Source organism: Chenopodium album, chromosome 9, assembly GCF_948465745.1.
Source record: "Chenopodium album chromosome 9, dcCheAlbu1.1, whole genome shotgun sequence".
Taxonomy (NCBI): domain Eukaryota; kingdom Viridiplantae; phylum Streptophyta; class Magnoliopsida; order Caryophyllales; family Amaranthaceae; genus Chenopodium; species Chenopodium album.
Window position 1 is genome coordinate 20,884,139 of NC_137842.1, and position 13,194 is coordinate 20,897,332.

Below are 13,194 nucleotides of genomic sequence, written 5' to 3' on the forward strand. Positions count from 1 at the left end.
TGCTGCAGCCTCGGCAGCAGCCTGCCTGGGCTGCTGCAGCCTCGACAGGCGGCTGCCATGGCTGCTGCAGCCTCGACAGGCGGCTGCCATGGCTGCTGCAGCCTCGACAGGCGGCTGCCATGGCTGCTGCAGCCTCGGCAGGTGCTGCTACAGCCATGGCAGCCGCCTGTCGAGGCAGCAGCAGCCCAGGCAGGCTGCTGCCAAGGCTGCAGCAGACTGGCAGCCACCTGCCGTGGCTGCTACAGCCTTGGCAGCCACCTGTCGGGGCTGCTGTGGCCTCGGCACGGGCTGCCTTCGCTGTTCCGGCAGCGGGGGCGCTTCCCTCAGGTGTCCTGGTGCGGCTGCTGTTGCATTTTTCAAAAAAAAAAAAATTAAAGCAATTTTCATCATTTCATCAAAAAGTAGCCATTTTGAGCCGAAATGGCTACTTACTTGCCTATTTTCTTCATTTCTCAACTTATAAACTCCTTGCATCTCAAAACAACTCATAATCACATATTTATAAGTGTTTGTCATTTGAAATTACATAAAAATCGCCAAGTTCTAAGTTTTTGGGTCCGATTCGTCAAAAATAGCCATTTTGACCCGAAATGGCTACTCACTTGGCTATTTTCTTCATTTCTCAACTTATAAACTACTTGCATCTCAAAACAACTCATAATCCCATATTTATAAATGTTTGTCATTTGAAATTACATAAATATCGCCTAGTTCAAATTTCTTTTTTTTTAAAAAAAATAAGCAACTTCCGCCGCACCGGGACACCCGAGGGAGCCGCCCCCGTTGGCGGAACAGCAAAGGCAGCCCCAACGAGGCAGCAGCAGCCCAGGCAGGCTGCTGCCAAGGCTGCAGCAGACTGGCAGCCACCTGCCGTGGCTGCTACAGCCTTGGCAGCCACCTGTCGGGGCTGCTGTGGCTTCGGCACGGGCTGCCTTCGCTGTTCCGGCAGCGGGGGTGCCTCCCTTAGGTGTCCTGGTGCGGCTGCCGTTGCATTTTTCAAAAAAAAAAAAAAATTAAGCAATTTTCATCATTTCATCAAAAAGTAGTCATTTTGAGCCGAAATGGCTACTCACTTGCCTATTTTCTTCATTTCTCAACTTATAAACTCCTTGCATCTCAAAAAAACTCATAATCACATATTTATAAGTGTTTGTCATTTGAAATTACATAAAAATCGCCAAGTTCTAAGTTTTTGGGTCCAATTCATCAAAAAAAGCCATTTTGACCCGAAATGGCTACTCACTTGGCTATTTTCTTCATTTCTCAACTTATAAACTCCTTGCATCTCAAAACAACTCATAATCACATATTTATAAGTGTTTGTCATTTGAAATTACATAAAAATCGCCAAGTTTTAAGTTTTTGGGTCCAATTCATAAAAAAAAGCCATTTTGACCCGAAATGGCTACTCACTTGGCTATTTTCTTCATTTCTCAACTTATAAACTCCTTGCATCTCAAAACAACTCATAATCACATATTTATAAGTGTTTGTCATTTGAAATTACATAAAAATCGTTAAGTTCTAAGTTTTTGGGTCCAATTCATCAAAAAAAGCCATTTCGACCCGAAATGGCTACTCACTTGGCTATTTTCTTCATTTCTCAACTTATAAACTCCTTGCATCTCAAAACACCTCATAATCACATATTTATAAGTGTTTGTCATTTGAAATTACATAAAAATCGCCAAGTTCTAAGTTTTTGGGTCCAATTCATCAAAAAAAGCCATTTTGACCCGAAATGGCTACTCACTTGGCTATTTTCTTCATTTCTCAACTTATAAACTCCTTGCATCTCAAAACAACTCATAATCACATATTTATAAGTGTTTTTCATTTGAAATTACATAAAAATCGCCAAGTTCTAAGTTTTTGGGTCCAATTCATCAAAAAAAGCCATTTCGACCCGAAATGGCTACTCACTTGGCTATTATAAGTGATTGTGAGTTGAAACTTATTATTTCTCAAACTAATTCAGATTTCCAATGGAAGCAAAACTTCAAAGAGAAAGAGGGTGGAGAAGCCTAAAAGAATTGATCAACCTAAGAAGAAGCTTAGTGAACAACAGTCCAAGAGTGAAAAAGCATCGAAGTTGCACTCTTCGAAAGGTTCACCCATGCCACCTACTCCAATTGTTGAAGACATTGTTCTTAAATCGCTTTCTACTGACATGACCTTTCTTCACAACCGTGCTTTTCATTTGGTCGATCCCATGGAAGTTGCACTTCCTAAGGCAATGTTCCACTATGATGAGGATGCAATTGCATGGATCAGCAAAGAAGATGTGAAGGAATTTCTACGTGGTGCAAAGCTTAACATTTCCCTCATTCGAACATTCATGAGGTACTTCAATGCCCACATAAAGTTCATACTTTTCTCAAGTTATTCAAATTGACGGTGATTATCCTACATCTGATAAATTAATCAATGTTCATGCACGCAGAGCACTACAGGAGCACTTAACTGACACTGATTCTCCTTGTAAAGTTGGGTGGTTATGCCCCGAGTAGTTATCCACTACTAAAATCATAGGCAACCCCCATGACGTGTTGTACTATGTTGAACAGAGTATAAGGGAGTCAACGCGTGCGGGAGACAAGTTCATATTCGCCCCATGTTATAGAGAGTATGACTAACCATGTCAAATTCAATCGATTTGGCCTCATTATATGTTGACTCCTAAATATTAATTACCTTGTCTATTGTGAACTTATGTAGGGAGCATTGGAGCCTCATGGTGATTTGTAATTCCACTAACACAATTTATCACCTTGATTCAGCTCGATCATCGGAGAAGTGGCTCGTGAAGTCTATATTGCAAAAGTAAATATATATAGCAACCTATAGTGATGATTATTGCTAATAATAACTAATTTAGTAATCATACGACTAATCAAATTTGATTGTATTTTTTTATACTACAGTGTTATGAAGAAGCTACATTGTCGTGCTCCAAAGGGTCCAACATGGAAGACACCGTTGGTAATTTACATGATATTATTGTGATTATCTTGAAAATCTATGGTAGTAAATATTTGCTCATTTCCTTTGCATGTTTCACTGATGTGATTTGTTTGTCATATGCTAGTGCGCACAACAAGAGAATGGACTTAATTGTGCTTTGTATGTGATGAGATTCATGCTTGACATTGTGACTCATTGTACGGACACTCAACAGCTTGATGAGGTAAGTCCTAAAACTTCTTGAAATGCTATATTGATGTGATTTCTAGCCTTAGACACTTAATATTACCCAACAATGGCATGTTATGAGAAACAAAAAAGCTATTTCACAAGAAAGGTAGAAAATGGGCTGAATAGAAGTCATATGGGCCATGTTAGGGCCATTTTGTGTTAATATGCTCTTCTGATGTGATTTCTTTCCATATACACATATAACTAGATAATATTGACATGTTATGAGATAAATAAAGTTCTTTTAATAAGAAATGTAGGAAATGGGCAAAGTAAGGTCATATAGGCCATATTCGGGCCATTTTGAGTAAAAAGCGTCGTAAACCTTAATAAAATGCTCTCCTATACAATTTTAGGGCTTACACACATACAACTACCCAACATTGACATGTTATGAGAAAGAAATAGTTCATTTGATAAGTAATGTAGAAAATGGGCTACATAGAAGTCATATAAGCCCTATTTGGGCCATGTTGAGTAAAATGCGTTGTTAAACTTCTTGAAATGCTATATTGATGTGATTTCTAGCCTTAGACACCTAATATTATCCAACAATGATATGTTATGAGAAACAAAATGGCTATTTCACAAGAAAGGTAGAAAATGGGTTGAATAGAAGTCATATGGGCCATATTAGGGCCATTTTGTGTTAATATGCTCTTTTAATGTGATTTCTTTCCTTATACACCTATAACTAGATAATATTGACATGTTATGAGATAAATAAAGTTCATTTAATAAGAAATGTAGGAAATGGGCAAAGTAAGGTCATATAGGCCATATTCGGGCCATTTTGGGTAAAAACCGTCATAAACCTTAATAAAATGCTCTCCTATACAATTTTAGGGCTTACACACATACAACTATCCAATATTGAAATGTTATGAGAAAGAAATAGTTCATTTGATAAGTAATGTAGTAAATGGGCTATATAGAAGTCGTATAGGTAATATTTGATAAAATACATATTTTTTGCCTAATTAATTATTTTTAAAATAATGTTTTTGTATTTCAAGTTTTGCAAGGTCCAAAAGGATGGTCCGTTGACAATCAAGGAGCTTAATGAAGTTCGTGACATGTTGGCGTCTTTCATCACCTTCAACATGTAAATGGCATGCATTGTAATTGTAAATTATTTATGTTAACTTTTGAACTATATATAACTTATTATTCATTATATATGTGTACTTACTATTATTTGTATATGTAAGCAACTTTTTTTTTTTTTTGTATTGCGTTTGGGAATATTTATATCTATATATATATATAATTGAATTCTTGTATCTAATATTATTTTTGTATATAATAATTAATAATATTATTATTACTTATTATAATAATAAAATTATTAATTATTATATTTAATATAATTGCTGGAATTACAGGGTATTATTATTCCAGGTTTTTTTTTTAAAATATTTTTGCACGATTGAAAAAAAAAAAATTATACAAAAGGCACCGGTTAGGCAGGAACCGGTGCCTATTAAACCCTATGGCACCGGTTTTGAACCGGTGCCAAATAAGGGTTTTTGGCACCCCTCAAATAGGCAGCGGTTCAAACCGGTGCCTTAGACCGGGTTTGAACCGCTGCCTAATGCGTTTTTTCTACTAGTGAATTAATTAAGAAAAGCCCTTTGGTCATTGGTTAGTTTATTAAGACTTATTTACAAACACCAGTAAAACCAAACGGTTAGTTTAGTCACATATTAAGTATGTACAAGTAAGAGATGCATAAGTAGTCAAGCAGTCACAACATGATGAAATGTGTTTGCAACCTAACCATGGCTCTAGTTCTCTAAAGTTCAAGGATATAGGTTAGTAAAAGAGGGCCCATGGTTATGAGTCCGGATGCACCACGCGGAAGCCTTACCTTTGGAAGGGTTGGCGGATGTTGATGGGACCCCGCGAGTTATACTCGCTTCCATGTTTTGTTGAATTCAATATTCTCGGATGTACCCTTTGTTGCTCAGAGCGTTTAATTGGGGTAGATGGAGCATGAATTCCCAGAGGGTTATGTCCATATGTAGAACACACAAGGATTTCAGAAAAGTGAGAAAAACACAATCAGGAAGTAGAATCGAGCCAAAAGTGCTATAACTAGTCGAAACAAGAAGGAAGATTTCCAAGTCGATATTGGAAGAACGCAGCGCCAACCAATAGGGATTGTCGCCAGGATATGATCCCTGTCGCCAGGCGACAAAATTATCTCTCGGCGACAGAGCCATATCTTTGGGGACATACTCTATTTTCTAGACACCAGTTCCTACATGCCTCAGCAGCTGTCTGTGTTCTTAGAATTTTCCAGTTTTTGTAGTATTATTTCGATTCTAGTTGTGAAAGATATTCCTCAAATTTCATACGTGTAAAAATCCTATGCTTTTGACTCATTACGGATGATCTTTCCAATGAGAACCTTTTTTATGCATATGATAATAATGTAAATCAAAATTACGCACATGAAGTACTTAGAACTTTTCGAGTCTCTAAATAATTGCCAAAATAAATTTTAGGAATTAAATAAAAATCCTCCCCAGTGGAGTCGCCAAAAACTGTAGGGTATATTTCAAGCATTACCCCAAACTTGAACCCCACAGTGATCACACACTTAAGCATGGTGGCGTTTAAAGGGAAGAAAGCTAGAGCAAAAGAGTCGCCAACAATTTTTAGGAGCTTGTAACCGTTCACAGGGTGAAGGTTACACCCCTTAACGATCCAAAGAGATCGTTAACTCCAATAGGTCTGGAACCAGGACTGGAAGTTCAGGGATGAAGGTACAAATTCAATCTAAAAGAGAAAGAGCCTGCCCTTACTTTATTCTTCTCGTATTCATGTGCGCTTTCTAACTAACATGAAATCATTAGGGTTACCCTAAAACTGTTTAATCTATGTTGGTTGAATATTAATGCACAAATAAATCTATTATTGGCGATCACTTGAATTATAATCCAATTAACCCAAAACAAGATTATTAATTATCTTATTAAGCGTGATTACAAGTACAAATTCCCTTTAAACATGCATAAAAGGCGTGATCAAGCATTAACAATAATAAAAATCTAGCAACGTAATAATAATAATAATCATAATAATCATAATAAAAATAATCATGTTAAAGTATAATAATAGCAAGATCCTAGGCATGATACTAACAAGATTAATGACAAAACTCTAACATGTCACTAAATATTAAAGATCAAAGCTTTAACCCTAGCATGATACTAACATGCTATAAGGAAAGAAAATAGGAAACATTCTTTTAATCATTCTTGATATTAGAAATATTAATAATTACCCTAAACAGGATACTAGGAAGCAATAAAACATCCTAACATGATACTAGGAATCAAAACAACAATCTAAACGTGATTTCTGTATCAAAATATCAATAAAACAAATAAATACTTACTTTGATGCCTCGTAACTCTTTCTAATAACAAAATACACACGTTAGTAACTTCAAGGAAAATAGTAAAATTAAACAATTAAATTAAATAATTGAAATAGAGATTTGGGACCAAACACTCAGATATATCAAACCTTTCACGTCAAGGGCGAAGGCAACTTCTAACTTGGCTAGGTGTGTCTAGTGCTAATGTATGAGGAATTTTGTTTGTAAAAGGCTAGTTTAGAAAGAGAGAGAGAGAATCAAGAAATTATTGATGAGAGTTGATGATTTAAAAAAGGGTATATATGACCTCTATTTATACAGAAAAAAGAGAGTGTCGAAGAATAAGAAAAGAATCCGAATTCGAATCGAAATAAAACACGATGGACAACAGTTTTTGCGGATTTTGTTTTTATCATATCTTTCATTTTTGCCAAAATAGTAGGAAGGTGTCAGTTTTAGATAGAGTTTTGTATTTCTTTCATATCTTTTTCTTTATAGCTCGGAATAATATTATAATATATCATTGGAAAGATAATTTCAATATCTATCCAACCATATAAGAGGCACAAAATTAATATGTTACTGTCTTTGAACATCTTTAAATTCGAATAGAATTAGTATTAAAAAAAAGGAATGTTTTTATAAAAGGAAAATTTTTATTAAACTCAAATTCTTTAATCTTATCTTTTAAAAAAGGATAATTAAGATCTTTTACAAAATTATAGATGCTTCTAATTAATCCTAATTAGTTTAGGAATAGGATTAGACCTTTGGACACTCCACATGATTATTGGGCGGTAGGTAAGATCCGGTTCGAGCCTAGTTTAGTATGTTGGCCATAACTTCCTCATTATTTATCGGAATTGGGCTTATAATGTATCGATGAAAAGGTATTTTCAAGCCCCATCCAACTACACTATTATTGGACCTATATCATGGACTAAAATAAAATGGAATGCACGTTTTCCATATATAGGGTAAGAAAAGAAATATTTTAAAAAAACAGAAAGAAGAGATATTTTAATAAAAACAACAACATCACTAGACTTTTGCTTTGTTTGATAATCAAATGACATGAAAGGTATTCATCAATGGGGTTGGTTTTTGAGAGACAAAAATAAGTGTCTACAGTACTACGTACTCTATTTTTGTTCAAACATAGTATCATGCGGCTAGGAAAACCATAGATACTATAGAACCTTTTATTTATTATTATTTTGCACAATTTAGCATATCTCGATGTCGTGGCTCTGGTTCTCGTTCTTGCGAGGATCACTGGGAGGAAGGGCCCGTTGACGGAGGCGAGGGAGCTTCCACTAGCCTAGGAGAGCTCCCTAAGTAGGATGAGCGCACTCTCTACTTCGTGCTCGAGTTTCACATCTCAGATAGAGTGCGGCTTGGGATGTTCGGCGATCATATTTGTTGCCACAGCTCAGGCAACGGGTCTATTGGTAAGTTTTACGTCCATCACTTTTGCGACAACAACGAGTTGCGCGAGCTATGGGAGTCTTGTGGTCTTACCCCTCTTATTTAGGCTACTAGGGCCACCTACTCTTTCACGTCGAGCTGTTCTCTAGTTCGAGCTTGGTGGAGTTCTTTTGGGACAACACCAACGCTTTTCACTTTCTGTGGGTTAAGATGACCATCACTCTATTGACTTCATTTGATTCTATTTAGGGTGGAATTCCTTCTATTTTATAGCTATTTTCTTTAGTTTTTCCTTAGTCTTACTCTTTATTACTTTAGTTTGCATTTTCTTAGTTGAATTTCTATTTTTTATGCATTTCTTGGTTTATTTTGTTATTTTCTCTTTTATTTGCTTGTTTTCGTTAATTTTCAAGGTTATGATCGTAATTCGAAGATTCTCGAGTCTTCTCCTAAGTTTTACATCGATTGAGATGCCGCCTGCCTACCACTTGAAGTTCAAGTTTAAAGGATTGTATTGGCTAAGTCTTCTAGCTAGTGCATGCAAGCGATGGGTACACGAATCCTGGTGTTGAACCCACTGTGGGGGCTATTTGAAGATTGCATCCTTCCGTGTTCATCAGCATCATCAAGTGGAGCGCACGAGGAAGAGCAAGTTGAATATGGAGGAAGCTACCTTGCTTCCAGGCGCAGGTGCGCGCGACCATGGCACGGTCGCGCAACCTGGTGGCGCGGCCGCGCCTCTCTAAGTCTCTGTTCTGTACCTAGTTTTTCCCGGCCACGCTCTCCCTTTTAGTTGGCCGCGCCTGTACGGGTCTATTTTAGACGATCAAACTAATTTATCTTTGTTAGTTTTACTATATATAGACTTTCCTTCTATTTTTAGATAGGGAGAGTTCTTTTAGAATTAGAATAAAATTAGGTTAGATTTTGTAGAAAGAGAAACTCTAGTTTGTAGAAAGAGAATTTCTTGATTGATTATTGAAGATTGATGATTCTAAGTATTTTCTCCATTGATTTGAAGCAAGTTTGTAAGGATTTAATTACTATTATGCAATCTCTAGCTTTTGATTTTAATTATTATGTTAATTTTTCAAGTTTAATTGATATTTGATTGATTTTAGCTTGATTAATATGATGATGATGAATTTGTTGTTTAGTTTAGTTTTGATTTTGATTTCCATGGATTATGAGTGGTCTACTTGCTAGGGTGATGGTGAAGCATATATGAGTAATGGTTTGTTGCTAATTGGGTGAAATTGATGGAGTTGATGTTTTGCTTAAATTGGTTGATTGATTATGTGCATATGTGTGTTTAATTTTGGAGTGATCAACCTAGTTACTCGCACTAGATTGCATTGTAAGATCACATTGATACGACAATTGATTTGTGGCTTGCATTTGTCGATTGATTTAATTTGCAAAGTTCCTAGCTAGAGTCTCTCGTAGTTGGCGCTAGTTTTACCTCTAGGAGGTTAGCCTACCATACTCTCTTGATTGCTTAATTGATTTTCCCTCGCAACACTCGATTTAGTCAATTCCATTCCCAATTAGTTGTATCCATTACGTGTATATGTAGATCCTAAACTCTAGTCTTTTATATATTTGATTTCATTTAGATTGTTTGATTGTTTTAGAATATACACACCTTACTTCACTACTTCGAAATTGCTTAGCTTTAGCACTAGCATTCACCTCCCACTCCTAGTGGTTCGACCCTCGACTTACTCCTATGCTAGTTATAAGGGTGTGTTAAGTGATTACAAATTTTGTTTGGCCTAAGGAAGATTAGTCCAACGACCTAGTCTCAATCCTTTTTCAAAATGGAGCCGTTGCCGGGGAGTGGCGAAGTTGTTTGCTATTGTTATTGAGTCTATTTTACTAAATTTTGAAAATACAATAATATATTTCTCTTTTGGCTACATTTGTAGCCCTGTTAATTTTTCTTTAAGTTTGTGTGTATAAGTTAACATAGGAGAATTGCCGAGGGTTACGTTGAAGGAGTTGGGCACTCCGGGTGCATACAAGTATGAGAGCGGGATTGCTCCATTATTGATCCCAGATAGTGATTTTGAAATCAAGCTGGAAATGATAACTTTGATTGAAAGGCGGCAATATAATGGAGGAGTAAGTGAATGTCCCCTAAATCATCTTAAGGAGATCAAGAAATATTGCAACACAATTAAGGGGAACGGGGTTGCTCAAGAATTCATAAGGATCAAACTATTTCCTTTCTCTCTAATTTGAAGAGCTTAAGAGTGGCTAGAAAAGGAACTGAAGCCTAATTCTTTGAGAACTTGGGATGACGTCACCAATGAATTCCTTTCCCGTTTCTTCCTTCAAAAGAAAACAGCGGAGGCAAGAGCTTTGATTCAAGGTTTCAAGCAAAGGTCTAGTGAAAGCCTCTATGATGCGTGGGAGCAAAGAGTATCAAGGTTTCAAGCAAAGGTCTAGTGAAAGCCTCTATAAAGCATGGGAGAGATACAAAGAGTATTAACGTGAGTGTCCTCACCATGAAATCCCCACTTACCTAATCATTCAAATTTTTTATGGTGGTTTGAGTCCTCAAGGGAGGTCAAGTCTTGATGTCGGAGTCGGAGGCCCAATAATGAATAAGACCGAGGAAGAGATTGTTGATATCATTGAGGATGTAGTTAGAAACTACATGGAATGGCAAGATGGTGAGATAGAGCCGATAAACAAGAGTAGCACTACGGGATGCTCGATTGAACAACTTAATGCTATCAACTACTTGTAAACTCAAATTTTTATAGTTGACAAATTGTTGTATATATGAGTGTGGATATATGTTTACGCTTTTTGTATATATGATTGTGGATATATCTCTGAACAAGCTTGGGGGTGTTAGTTTGTTTTTGTTTGGTGACTTCTTTGTTTTTGTGTCGAGGTTTGGCCAATATTTTCTTCATAACCTAGGTGTACAACCAAATTCTAAATTTTAGGCCTACTCCTAACCTTTTTCCCTTACGTTACCACCTTTGGGAAAGTCCTTTCGACCTAGTGGTTGAGTCACATACCAAGGGAGGGCATTATGAGTTAAAGCCTAAGTAGAAGGGATGCAAGGTCAAGATGTTGAGAACCCTCAAACTCTATTCTTTTCCGGTTTCTTCGAGGAACCATAGAGACGCTTACTAAGGGAAGATTTGAAGCCATTGGGAGAACGCGGTTAGATTGGTAGGGATGAAAGTGGATTGTGCCTCATTAGTTCTCTACGCTCAGCATACCTTATGTTTCAATCTACGTGGATGTCTTGGAGCATGTATACCCCTATCATATTGAAAAGTGTTCATTCACTTGCATTTGACCGTTTGCAAAAATCCTTATCAAGAGATATTTGTTTGAATTTTTGATTTACCTTCTTTTCTTTTATTGATTTTGCCTCGTTTTATTTCAAAGAGTTATGGGTTAAGCTCTTAGGAAACCTTTACGAGACCTCACTCGTCCATATAGACAATTTTGGGGTTTAAAGGGCTTGTCATAGCTAAAAACAACCGTGATACTTACGTAGTGATTTTTAGTGTATATTCCCATCTCATGTCATTCTTTTTCTTTTTGAATAATTAAGTCTTTCATCCGTATTCTTTCTTGCTTTATTTTGCTCGAGGACGAGCAAAAGTTTAGCTTGCGGGAATTTGATGAGTGTCATTTATGGCACTCATTTTGTTCTCTTAAGGATGGAATTCATGTTATTTTATAGCTCTTTTATTTAGTTTTTCCTTTGTTTTACACTTTATTTCTTTAGTTTGCATTTTCATACTTGAATTTTTATTTTTATGCATTTCTTTTTATTTTTTTTATTTCTCTTTTATTTGCTTGTTTTCGTTCATTTTCTGGTTATGATTGTCATTAGAAGATTCCTGAGTCCCTTCCCAAGTTTTACATCGATTGTGATGCCTCTTGCCTGCCACTTAAAGTTTAAGTTTGGAGGATTGTATAGGCTAAGTCTTCTAGTTCGTGCATGCAAGCGGTGGGTACACCAATCCTTGTGTTGAACCCACTGTGGGGGTTCTTTGGAGACTTCCTCCTTCCATGTTCATCAACATAATTAAGTGGAGCGCACGAGGAAGAGCAAGTTGAAGGTGAAGGAAGCTTCCCTGCTCCCAAGCGTGGGCGCGCGCGACTATGGCGCGCCCGTGCGACCTGGTGGCACAGGCGCGCCACACTCGGGCGCGGGTGCCCCTCTCTGGGTCTCTGTTCCGTACCCAATTTTGTGCGGCCAGTAGGGAATATTTCAATCATTACCCCAAACTTTAACCCCACTATGATCATACACTTAAGCATGGTGGCGTCCAAAGGGAAGGAAGCTAGAGTAGTAGAGTCGCCAAAAAGTTTTAGGAACTTGTAAACCGTTCACAGGGTGAAGGTTACACCCCTTAACAATCTCCTCCAATAGGTCTATAACCAAGACTTGAAGTTCGGGGATGAAGGTACAAATTCAATCTAAAAGAGAAAGAACCTGCCTTAATAATAGGCCCCTACTTTATTCTTCCCGTATTCATGTGCGGTTTCTAGCTAACATGCAATCAATAGGTTTACTCCTAAACTTGTTTAATCGATGTCTGTTGAATATTAATGCACAAATAAATCTTTTTTTGGCAATCACTTGAATTATAATCAAATTAACCCTTAACAAGATTATTAATTATCTTATTAAGCATGATTACAAGTACAAATTCCCCTTTAAACATGCCTAAAAGGCGTGATAAGTCAATAATAATAAAAGTATATCAAGCAACATGATATTAATAATATTCATAACAATAATTATAACAATTATTAAAATAATCATGTTAAAAATAAAGCATAATAACGATATCAAGATCCTAGGCATAATACTAACAAGATTAATAACAAACCCTAACATGTCACTAAACATTAAAGATCAAAGCTTTACCCCTAAAATGATAATAACATGCTATTAGAAAAGAAAATAGAAATCAGTCTTTTAATCATACTTGATATAAGGAATATTTAGTTGTTACCCTAAACATGATACTAGGAAGCAATCAAAACATCCTAACTTGATACTTGGAATAAAAATAACAACCTAAACATGATTTCTATATCATAATATCAATGAAACAATTAAAGTACTTACTTGGATGCCTCGTACCTCTTTCTAATAACAAAATACACACGTTAGTAACTTCAAGGAAAATAATAAA

At 36.5% G+C, this 13,194-nt stretch overlaps 1 pseudogene; it reads right to left on the minus strand.

Annotated features, from left to right (window-relative positions):
* Positions 1-10,434: 10,434 nt before the first annotated feature.
* On the minus strand, positions 10,435-10,528 carry LOC145561083 (small nucleolar RNA R71; annotated as a pseudogene).
* Positions 10,529-13,194: the final 2,666 nt, after the last annotated feature.